General features: G+C 42.6%; 1 protein-coding gene across 1 annotated transcript in view; it reads left to right on the forward strand.

Moving 5' to 3' along the window:
• Positions 1–12,279, forward strand: part of LOC137626944 (unextended protein-like) — a 363,067-nt gene that overhangs the window by 268,462 nt on the left and 82,326 nt on the right. The gene's annotated exons all lie outside the window — the stretch shown is intronic.

Consider the following 12,279-nt stretch of genomic DNA (forward strand, 5'->3'; position numbering starts at 1 on the left):
TTAAAGCTTTGATATAAACTTGAGCTTTCATTTGTTATTGGTTGCTTGTAAGTGAAAAATGCAGAATAATATCTAACAGTCTACTGTATTATGTAAATTAATTGTAAAGTTACTAATGAAACTGATAACTTACTGAATTATTAAGGATTTTTTTTACTACATTGTTCACAGGTACTGTTTTTACTAGCTAGTACATTTAACTAAAGTATTAGAATTAAAAGACACCATTTTCTTTTTGGAGAACTCAGTTCATTTTGATTTTTGTCTTTTAAGTAGAATAACACATCAGTATATGCTGAGAAAATATTATTATGATACCTTTTACAGGTATCAGTTTTGAATAATTTTACAGTTTTTGTTACGGTATTTAGATTATGTATGCTATGGGGATAAGTCTCCATATACAATAGCATGGATTTTTGATAAACTTAGGATCATCTTTGTTGTAAATGTTTCCTGGTTAGGTTTTGAACTACTTTCTGGTTCTGATGTTTCTCCCTATATTGCTAAATCTGGTGAAATTATTTTGATATACCCTCCATCACTAAGACAGCTATGATCTGTATATGTCGAGTCAAAAATGAATTAGCATTGTATATTTGGGTAGCATTTTAACTAAACGCACCAAACCCTCTTCTCTGCAGTAGAAATGGGAAAAAATCTTAGCAGTAGTGTTCTTGTTTGATTTAATATACATCTTTTGATTACTATGTAGGTTTTTTATTTAGTTTTGATGGGTCCTAGATTATTGGACTTTGGTGGAATTAACTTTATATAATTTAGCTTTCCTTAGTTGTTGATGAAAGTTATAATTGATGATATGAGTATCCTTTCTCAAGAAAGGTAATAAGAAAGACTATCTAAGTTCACATTTTGCAGAAGTTTGATAATTGGGTACGGGTGCAAAAAAACATGTTGACTTTTTCTCCATGCTTATTGAAAATGATTTACAGTAGCTGTATACAGTATGTCTTTTATAAGCATACTTGATTTTGGCCCACTTTTGTCATATTTTCAATGCCTTTAATTATTTTTTAGTCCACATTTGTTAAGTTGTATGTATGTAGTATATAGTAGTAAAGAAAATGGGAAAGTATTTTTATTATGTTATAGTAATCCCTCCTATATTGGTACGATTATATCCAAGGGAGGGGTGTTCATACAATGGCAAATTTTGGATAGGTGCTTGTGTTCTATGGTGTAGGGTATATCAAAATCATTGTCTAACAATATATAGTTGTGCAAAAATACAATAAATTCATAGTAATGCATAAAATCCAAAAGAAATAAAAATTATGATTGAAGTAAATTACACAAAAATCACTTAATTATGCTGTTGTGTGAGGCAAAACTTTGCATAGCACATGAGAATTTCCTCACAATAGATTTCTCAAATGCCCAATTGATCAGCACAAGAAATATGCTATCACTCAGCAATCAATTAGTAGTGTTTGTTTGGATGTAATCACCTGCTAAGGATTATTTTTATTTCCAGTGCCTTTTAATAATGCTTGTGAGAAAAAGGGATAGGGCATTGTCTACATTCGGCAGAAATCAGCCGACTCCCTCACTAACTCCATTCTAGAATATGCACTCTTATTTATACGAAAGAAAACTGAAAATGGTTTTGCAAAAATATATACATTGTAATTTATTCAAAATATTAAATAACTATAGTATTACAAATAAACACACAGTAGTACCTCGTGTTATGAGTAATTTTGAATATGAACTTACAAATTTTAATTGGGTTACAAGTGTTGCATCGGTATGCAAGCAAAAAATTTGCTTCATATGGGCATTTTTTGTGGTCAAGCACTAACAAGACTAGTGCGCAAAATTAGTTACACAGTGCTCATACGCCACCAACGCTGTGTTCACACCAGGGTATCGAGATTTTCACCCATTTTCATGATGTTTTAAAGAAAATTTTAGAGAGGTTGCTTGTCAAAATTGAACATAAGTGTAAAAAAAGAGATGACCAAGTGTCCATAAAACATATAACAACTAATGCAGTTTGCCAATTGGCAAACAGCTGCTCTACACATCCAAACATTAATAACTTGAAATTCAGACACTGATTACCTAAGTATTTTAAAGGTTAAATAGATTAAATAGTCCTGTTAATAAGCTTGCTCCCTAAGAACAATAGGGAATGGTTCCTCTGCCCTAGTTAATGATAAGACTTCTTGGCTTGATTATACAGAATCTAGTGAAATTTCAGATAGAATAACTGCTCCTATTGTTGCTGCATTAACTCTTGCATATTGGAAAAAATACTGGATAAGGCTTCAGGTGATTGCTTGGGAGATTGCAAGCAATTCTGTAGTGATAGACAAGAATATGAGTAGCACTAATACCTACCACCCAATCACTAGTGTGGCTTCAATCTGAATAGGAGCCATGGATGCACAAGAGCCACATAATGAAGGTGTGTCATTGTCTTTAACAGGCTGTTTTATGACAGTGAGAAATAAACCCTGTTTGGAGATCAAGAGAAGAGTGGAAGCAGATTGGATGTCTCTTGGCCCAAAAATAGACATAAAAAAAGACATCAATGTATCTGAAGCTTGGGAAAGTAACCCATATTCTATGGATTTCTTCTTTTAGCACTACCCTCTATTATACTCCTACCATTGACTCCCAACTAGTTTCCTCATGAAGACTAGATATGATTAGGAGAATAAGAGGATCTTTAGCAGAAATTTATAAGTACTTAGTGCATTTTGGAATTTGCCTGGTAAACACAGACATCGATATTTACCCTTACAGTAGTACTATCTAATGCTACTTAATAGGTGTGAAAATAATAAATCAAGTTTGATAATCATCTTCAAGTCAAAAGTAATTGTAAACATGTACTGTATACAATGCAGTACAAAACGGATTTTGAGCGAAGGGATGGAAGGTTCCTTTAAGTAGCTTCCTAGGGTATATTTGACTACAGTGATACTCCCAGAGAATTTAACTTAAGGTCTCCAGAATTCTAACTCCTGGTGTGAATATCCTTAAAGTTTCCTTTTAGGATATCGCATAATATCAGGGGACGTATTCTTGACACGCCACATAGCAATCTGCACCCCGCATAGCGTTTACGCTTCGAGGGGGAAAAGTGGCAAAATAAAAGAGGAGCCATTAATAAGGTTCCCTTCCTCCGTTACTGTTTGAGTACTCAGATGGCGCCATAATCGATGCCATCTTTATTCCTTGGAGCGTTGAGTCTGTACTTATAGATACAGTATTATTGGGAGGGATCCTGCCAAGGTCTTTCATGGAAAGGAGGGTGGGTCCATCAGGACAACAGGGCTATCTCACCCAAAAATAGATTTCTCGTGTCGCTCAAAATCCGTTTTTTTGGCTCAGGCCATGTCGTCCTGATGGAAGTTTACCAGAGCATTAATGTATTCGTGGATTTCCCAGTTGTGCCTTAAACCTCAAGACAATATTTCCTTGGTCATTTAGACCTTAGAGACCTATGACATTACCGTTATATGTCATTGCTTCTAATAATGAACTATGTTAGTGCTACCTGCCCCCTACAGGGAAGAGTCATACTAGACTCGGGAAAAAGTCTCGAAGTTTGCATATTTCATATGACCAACCTAGCAACCAAAAGGGCATACAGGTCCCACTGTATGCCTTTAGCCAAAGTTTTTATTTATAAAACCAACATGGGTTCATGTAAGCCACCATAGCATCTAAGGTATATCAGCCCAGCTGTATACCACAGCAGACAAGTTTATATCTGTATCGAAACAAGGTAAGCCTGGCCGGAAAAAGTTTATGTTTAGGAACAAATTTACTATATTTGTTCAATGTAATTATGCAGAATAGTAAGGAATAAAAGTAATGCTCACACATAACTTTATATATGTTTAGGGCGAAATAAGACGCACAAAACAATTAGACATTTATTGTCAAACAATAAATAAAAATTCAGCATACGTTTCATAATAATATAAAAATGCAAGTGAATAGAATTTACAAACATAGAACATACAGAACAGATCAGAAATACTTGTTTTATCTGAAAACAAAAATTCATGCCACTCAAATGAAAATTTAATAATTTTCTAATATCTTTCTGGGAAGTCTGTTTATTTACACTTGTGTAAAAACACACGGCACTAGTGTTAAGTCTGTTTCTTCACCTTTATACACTGGAACAGTCCATAATGTCACTTTGATGACTTTTCACTTACCATGTTGCACTATAATGTGCCAACATGTACACCCTATAGAATTATAGTCCCAAATAATTCACTATTCCTCGCACCACTAAGCGACAGGTTTTAGTACACTACCTGCTGCCACCACGTATTTCTTTAATTCTTGCACTTGCTTCGCGTAGTGTTTGAAAAACACTCTGGATGACTTCCATCCAGTGAAGGCTCTCGAAATCCATAAGCTGGAAAAAGTTTAACGATGAAGCAACTTTCCTAGGATCATGACCTGCGGGTGTACTGTCAGGATCCGGTCTGTGAATGAAGTAGGTGATCTTCGCCCTTAGTTGTTTTAGGGATAAGTTTGAGCCCGATGTTTCTCCTTTAAAGAGCTGTCCTCCCCTGAAGTCTGAAATTCTACAAAGATAGACCTTTAGACAATCCACTGGACACAGTGAGACATATTCCTTCAGAGGGCAGATTCTCCAGGGACCCCACCTCTGGGTGGGTAGCTCGTTCTTGGCAAGAAACGTTGGGTCGGGAAAGAGATTCAGTTCTCCCGTTTCAGTAAAATGGATATGGCCCTCTTCCCTAGAAAGGGCGTCTATCTCACTAACTCTAGCCCCTGAGGCTAGAGCAAACAAGAATATAACTTTTTGAGTCAAATCTTTCAGAGAGCAATTTTCGTTATTCAATATTGAAGCCAAATGTAGTACCTTATCCAAAGACCATGAAATGGGTCTTAGAGGTGCTGCAGGCCTAAGCCTAGCACAGGCCTTAGGGATTTTGTTAAAAATTTCATTAGAAAAGTCTACTTGGAAAGCGTAAAGAAAGGGTCTAGTCAAGGTAGATTTACACGTAGTTATCATGTTGGCTGCTAAACCATGTTCATGAAGGTGAATAAAGAAAGATAAACAGAAATCTGTCGAGATTTCCTTTGGTTTCTTTGCCTTGACAAAGGCCACCCACTTCTTCCAAGACGACTCATATTGCCTTCTGGTAGATTTAGACTTATATTCCTTTAAGAAGTCTATCCTCTTTCGAGATCCCAAACCTTTTTCTTACTGCTAGGGAGAGAAAATCATGAGATGAAGGTCTTGGGTTTTCTGTAATAAAGCGAAGCCAGTCGACTTCTGTACTTGTTGAGACAGAACTGGGTCCTGCAGGGGAATCAGCCTCGGCTGCAATTCCAATACTAGAGGAAACCAGTTGCTCCGGGGCCACTTGAGAGCCACTAGGGCTGCTGTTCCTTGAAAAGATCTCAGCTTGTTGAGGGCCTTCATCAGCAGGTTGGATGGAGGGAACAGATAAATCCTGGTCCAACTGTTCCAGTCGAGAGACATGGTGTCCAATGCTTCCGCTAGAGGGTCCTCGTGTGGGGCCACGTATCGAGGAAGTTTCTTGTTGTCGCTCGTCATGAAGAGGTCGATCTGCAGTTCCGGGACTTGATGTAAGATGAAGGAGAATGATCTTGCGTCTAGGGACCGTTCTGACTCTATCGGAGTTATCCTGGATAAAGCATCCGCCGTCACATTGTGGAACCCTTGAAGGTGAACTGCTGATAAGTGCCATCTCTTCTTTTCCGCTAAGTGGAAGATGGCCAACATTACCTGGTTGAGTTGAGGTGATCTCGAGCCTTGACGATTCAGACATCTCATTACCACCTCGCTGTCCAGAATCAGTTATGTGGACCGAAGGGCGAGGGGATAATTTCTTCAGTGTGAGGAAGACTGCCATGGCCTCCAAAATGTTGATATGGAAGGTCTTGAATAGAGAGGACCAAGTTCCTTGAACTTTCCGATAATGAGAGTGGCCTCCCCATCCTTCCAATGATGTGTCCGTGTGGATGATGACTGAGGGCGGAGGTGTTTGTAGAGGCGTTGACCACTTCAAGTTCTTGGCCTCCGACCATGGCTTGAAAAGTGGTCGTAGTCGGATCGGTATTGGTCTTCTTAGATCTCTTCGAGCGTTTGATGCGTATCTTCTCCAGACTCCTGATGCATCTTTTAGCTGTGCTCTTAGCACTGGGTCTGTCACTGATGCAAACTGAAGGGAGCCCAGCACACTCTCCTGTTGGCGTCTTGAAATCCTGTTGGATTTTAGCAGTCTCTTGATAGATCCCGCTACCTCTCTCCTCTTCTTTAATGGAATGGAGAGTCGATGAGACTGAGTTCCAATGTATACCTAGCCATTGAAACTTTTGAGCTGGAGACAGTCGAGACTTTTTGGTGTTGATCTTGAATCCCAGATGTTCCAGGAACTGGATCACTTTCTTGGATGCTTGCATGCATTTCGTCTGGGATGCTGCCCACACCAGCCAATCGTCCAGGTAGGATATCACCTGGACACCTTGTAGGCGTAGATGTTGAACGACTGCTTCTGCAAGCTTCGTGAAGATCCTTTGGCCTATGTTTAGGCCGAAGGGCATGGCTCTGAAAGCGTACTTTCTTTTTTGTAGCTTGAATCCTAGGTAGGAGGAGAGTTGGTGATTGGTCGGAATGTGCCAATAGGTATCTGCCATGTCTATGGAGACTGTGTATGCCCTTTTGGGCAGCAGGGCCCTTATGTGTTGAAGGGTCAGCATCTTGAACTTGTCGTTTTCTATGAACTTGTTGAGTGGCGACAAATCCAGAATGACTCTTGAGTTTGTCTTTCTGTGGAACACAAAACAGCCTTCCTTGGAATTTAATGGACTTTGCCCTCCTTATCACCCGTTTGCTCAAGAGTTCTCGGGTATATTCTTCCAGAATGGGGGTGGAGTGTTGGAAGAATTGAGGGAATGATGGTGGAGCTGTCCTCCAGCTCCAACCTAGTCGGTTCTTGATTAGGCTGTGGGCCCAGGGATCGAAGGTCCAACGATCCCGGAATAGTCGGAGTCTTCCTCATACTGGAAGCATCTCATTGCTTCTGGTTTTCGGAGGGCTTGCCTCCTTGACCGCGTCCTCCCCTACCCCCCTTCCTCTCGAGGGACGTCCAGAGGAACCTCTATTTGACCCCCTACCTTTAGGGCGAAAGGTAGTGGTCTGCCTCTCATAGGCGGGAGTGAAGGCTGGTGACTGAGTCACCTCCTGCTGGGGTACCATCTGGTAGGTGGGTTGGGGCTGTGCCACCATCTGAGGCACCGCGGTTATGGGAAGTTGTTGTTGTTGTCTAGCAGGGCGAGAAGGCAACCTTGGCCTCTATGTCTTCCGTTTCAGTTGGGGACCCTCATCCGAGGAAGACTTCCTCTTAGCCGACATGCCCCACTTCTGGAGAAGATTCCTATTCTCTGTGGCGACCTTGTTGACTTTCTTTGACCACTTCATTGGGGAAGAGGTCTTTCCCCCAGATATTGGAAGATACGAACTCCCTACAAGCCCTTCTAGCCCTAACAAAGCTATAAAAGTCTTTAATTAGGGTTGCCAAGTGTGTCTTGGCTACGACCATGAACATATCTGAGGACCTATGTTCACTGGCCATTGCCTCCAGGATCACCTGGACGGACAGAGAGGCAGCAAGCCTTTCCTTCGTGTCCTGCTCCTTACGCAGGAGAAAATCAGACAACTTGGGGAGGTTTTCGCTAAACTGACGTCCAGCGATATCAGCCTCTAACTTCCCGACTGAGAAGGTAAGCTGAATATCCTTCCAGTCTTTGTGATCTGTCAGCAAGGCTAGGGAAAGGGGCCTACACTCTTCCAGTGTAGGGCAAGGTTTCCCAGCTTCCACTGCCTTGATCACCGCCTTGAACCCTTTTTCCTCAAAGGTGAAGGCCATCGTCGCTGGAGCAAGAAAGGAACGGTGTTTCTTACTCAGGGCTGGCAACTTAGAGTTGGTGAAGCTCCTGTCCTTCAGACTGCTGGCTAACAAAGCTTGAGCCTTTGTATGGTCAAGCACTATGACCTCCTTGGGCTCTGTCTCCTCTTTGGATACAGGTTCTGTCCTTAGACGAACAAAGCAGTCAGGATAGGACTCAAAGCTGGGCCAGAACTCAATGTCCTCGATAAGGACAGCTCCCAGCTTTTCTGAGATGAAGATCTTGCAGTTCGTGATTGGCATGTACTCAGCATGCCTCCATGGGTTTACCTCGGAGCACGAGGGAAGATCCTTAACATTGAGTCTTCTATGAGACCTACGGGCCGCTGCAAAGCTGATGAATCTCCATCCTTAGCGCAGCTTCCTTTTCTTCGCTCTTTTTCTGAAAGGTCTCCATCATAGCCATGATGGCAGACAGGGTCTTATCCGACTTATCAGGTGGAGGAGCGGAGGACGTAGAGGGCACTGGTTCTGGGGCAAGAACCAACGAAACAGACACTGTTTCGACTTCATCCTCCTCCATCTCTGGAGCCAACGTTGACTCCTCTTCTTGACCTTCAGCCAGAAGGTCCTTTTCGGAGTCCTCTGACACCCTCTCGTCATCTAGATGGATGTCCTTCATCGCATCCAAGACATCTGTGTCCATGGAGATCTGGACGCAAGGGATCTCAGGGTGAGGCTGTGGATGACAGCATCCGCAGATGCTTTGGGGAATAGATAGGCCCTCATACGCTCATTGGGGAGGTAAGGCCCTGTGGCATTTTTCTGGAAGCCATGAACCCATCTGCGCTGCTTATTCCGAGCTGCATCCCTTGACTCTGTTGTCTTGGGGTCTTCAAATGCCTCATTAACCAAGTCTTTGCACACTGTACTTACCTGGGGGTCCCAATATTTGAGAGGTCCCTTGGTGATGGAACAAAGGAAGTGTGTCCTACACTCCAGGTGGCTGCAGAAGTCCCTGCTACGCACGTTGCAGAAGACGCTGCGACACTTCACATGGTCCTCCTGTAAAGAGAGGAAAATAAAATGAGTACATAGTTCATCTCACTAGATAAACTAATAAATATTATTAATAATATTTTCCATTTTATTTTATTGCATATAAGCTAGAAATGAATTAGGAAAGACACATATGTGTGTTTCCTGCCCAGCCAATTGCTGTGACCTCCCTCAATATTAAACCTAGGATTATCCTCCTCAGGAGGCCCAGTGGAAGAATCTAGCCTATAAGGATAGAAGAGTGTGACTAAACACTAACTTCCAAAAGGATTAATAATGAGGGTCATTATTAACTGATCATCTATCAGTATATGAAAAAGGAATTCCTTTCCTTTATCTTATAAGGTCTCAACAATAGACTGCACCTGGACACACAGAGTATGTTGGAAAATTTAACTACTGTATACTTTTATACCATAGTTTTCTGTTGGCAGTGTGCTCTATACTGCAGATGTACTGGCTACTGTATAGACATATACTGTAGTTGCTGCCGGCATGTTGCCAGCAAGGCTAGTACCTAAGGCACAGTTCAACTGACACAATATTAGCTAGATTAGTGGCCGGCGGCCTGTCGGATTGCCGGCGTCTGGTAAGGCGCCGGCAGGTCACCGACTGTTGGCACACTAGCCCAGTCAGCATTCTATGTGACAGGGTGGTAGCCGATATACAGAACTCAGCCGGCTCTTGCCGGCTAAGTCAGTTGTGTCAGCGAATCATTGGCTGTCGGCACACAAATCTAGCCAGCATCTTGCCGGCTAGGGTAGTGGCCGGCAGCCGCCAGTTAGGTTAGTACCTGGCAGCACTAGCCAAGAGAGAGAGAGAGAGAAAGCAAGGAGTGAAGGGTGATGTAAGAGCACTGTCTCACTTCCTTCCTCTGGAATGAGGGTTCTAATGGAAGGGGAGAATATAAGATAATCAAGCTTCCACCCATCCACCTCCGTTTCCGGTCCCTGCCGGGCATAGGATGTGAATGGCAGCCCAAGGGAGGGCTGAAGAACACTCCATAGTAAAGGGACCTTCTGCCGGCAACTGGTCCCATCGACACAGCTATCCCGGAGCTCTGTGTCCAATAGGGAAGCTGAGTGACTAGGCCATACAAGCAGAAGCCCGAGCCAGCCCTACAACCTGCCGGCAAACGGGGAGATTGCAGGACGACGGCCAAAGGGTTGTGATGGCTAGGCCATCACTAAAGGACAGAGGGGGGAGGGAAAGAGGGTCCTGTATAAGGTGTGAGAGGAGCTGGCAGTATGCCAGTCCTACCACACCTTAAGGAAGCTCTGTTTCAGTATCGGCGCCATCCTAGGCGGACGAAGAATTTATTCCCCAGCCTAGGGTCTGCCAATACAGTACGGGGGCCGGCAGTCATCTAGCCACCACCCTTAATCAGAGAGAAACAGAGTTCCAGTGCCGGCGCCATCCTAGGCCGCAGAATAATCTCTATTCTTTAGCCTAGGGTCTGCAAGCACAGGACTAGTCGACTAAACCACAGGGAGAAGGGGGAATCACATGGCCCCTTCAAGTGCAGTCTAGGGAGGCCAAGCCTCCTATGCCAACAACCAAAACCCGACAGGGGAATGTATTTACCCTGCCGACCAGCTGCCGGCACACAACATGTACTCTGAGGTTCTGACCTAAACCCAAAGCTTACCATCTGTAGCTAGGGGAAGGGGCAGAAAAAAGCCTAGCCTAGTCTTGCCTGAATGTCAACTCGAGGCAACACTAACTAGGATTGTAGCCTTAGGCTACACTCAGAGGGAAGGAGGGGTTACCCTATACATGAGGGTAACCGGGGAGATTGTATGGAAGTATACTAAAGCCCCTAGGCTACTAGCCTAGTGACAGTGAGATCGACTACCTAACTCATCGAAGCTCTCTCGTATACTATCTTGGAAGAGGAAAATTTTATATGCAATCAATATATCTTACATGTATAAATTGCCTAATATCCTCATTTAAATTTATTAACACGAGGAACACTTATTATATCATGCAAGAAAGTAAACTAGAACGCCTAGGCTAGGAAGCCTAGTGTAAACAAGATCGGCTACCTAATTCGCCGAAACTAAACGGATTTTGAGAGAAGCAAAAAATCTAATTTTGGGTGAGATAGACATGTCGTCCTGATGGAAGGTTCCTTCAGTAGCTTCCCAGGGTATACAGTATTTGACTATAGTGGATATTCCCAGAGAATTAAACTAAAGGTCTCCAGAATTCTAACTTCTGGCGCGAATATCCTTAAAGTTGCCTTTAAGGATATCTCATAATAACAGGGGACATATTCTTGTCACGCCACATAGCTATCTGCACCCCACATAGCGTTTACGCTTCGAGGGGGAAAAAGTGGCAAGGTAAGGGAGGAGCCGTTACAAAGTTCTCCTCCTCCGTTACTGTTATGGGCACTCGGATGACGTCATACCCGTCGCCATCTTGGATGACGTAGTATCCGCCCGCCATCTTCATTCCTTTTAGCGTTCTGCCAATACCTCCAGATACAGTAAGATTGGGAGGGAGCCTGCTAAGGTCTTTAATAGAAAGGAGGGCGGGTCCATCAGGACGACATGGCTATCCCACCCAAAAATAGATTTTTCGCTTCGCTCAAAATCCATTTTTTGGGCTCAGGCCATGTCGTCCTGATGGAAGTTTACCAGAGCATTAATGTATCGTGGATTTCCCAGCTGTGCCTTCGACTTCCAGACAATATTTCCTTGGTCTTTAGCACCTAAGAGATCTATGACAACACCGTTATAGTCATATCCGCTTAGCATACAGTATGTTAGTGCTTCCTGCCCCCTACAGGGAAGAGTCAAACCAGACTCGGGAAAAGTCTCGAAGTTGCATGTTATACTGAACCAACCCAGCAGTCAAAGGGGACATGCAGGTCTCATTGCATGTCAGTAGCCCGAGTTTGTATCAAGTGTCGGAACAAGTTGCATCTCGCTGGAAAGGTTTGCGTAAGCGTAGGAACAAAGGTAGCATTATTGTTCAACACATCATGCAGAAGAAGGGTAGAAAAATACTCTCACATAGGCTTTATTATAATGTTTTAGGGCGAAATAAGACGCATAAAACCATTAGACATTTATTTAAAATAAATGAGGATGACCATTCATGTAAATAATGTAAAATTTGAGCATACATGTAAATAGTGTAAAATTGTAATTGAGAATCAATTAAATAACATAGGCACATTGACATAAACAGAAATATATGTAATACCTGAAAAGGAATACTTGCCACACACTTCAATTTCCGTATGAAATTGTAATGTCTTTCTGAGAATGTCTCAATATACACTCGTGTAATAAACACGCGGCACTAGTGTTCA

This window comes from Palaemon carinicauda, chromosome 2, assembly GCF_036898095.1.
Source record: "Palaemon carinicauda isolate YSFRI2023 chromosome 2, ASM3689809v2, whole genome shotgun sequence".
NCBI lineage: Eukaryota > Metazoa > Arthropoda > Malacostraca > Decapoda > Palaemonidae > Palaemon > Palaemon carinicauda.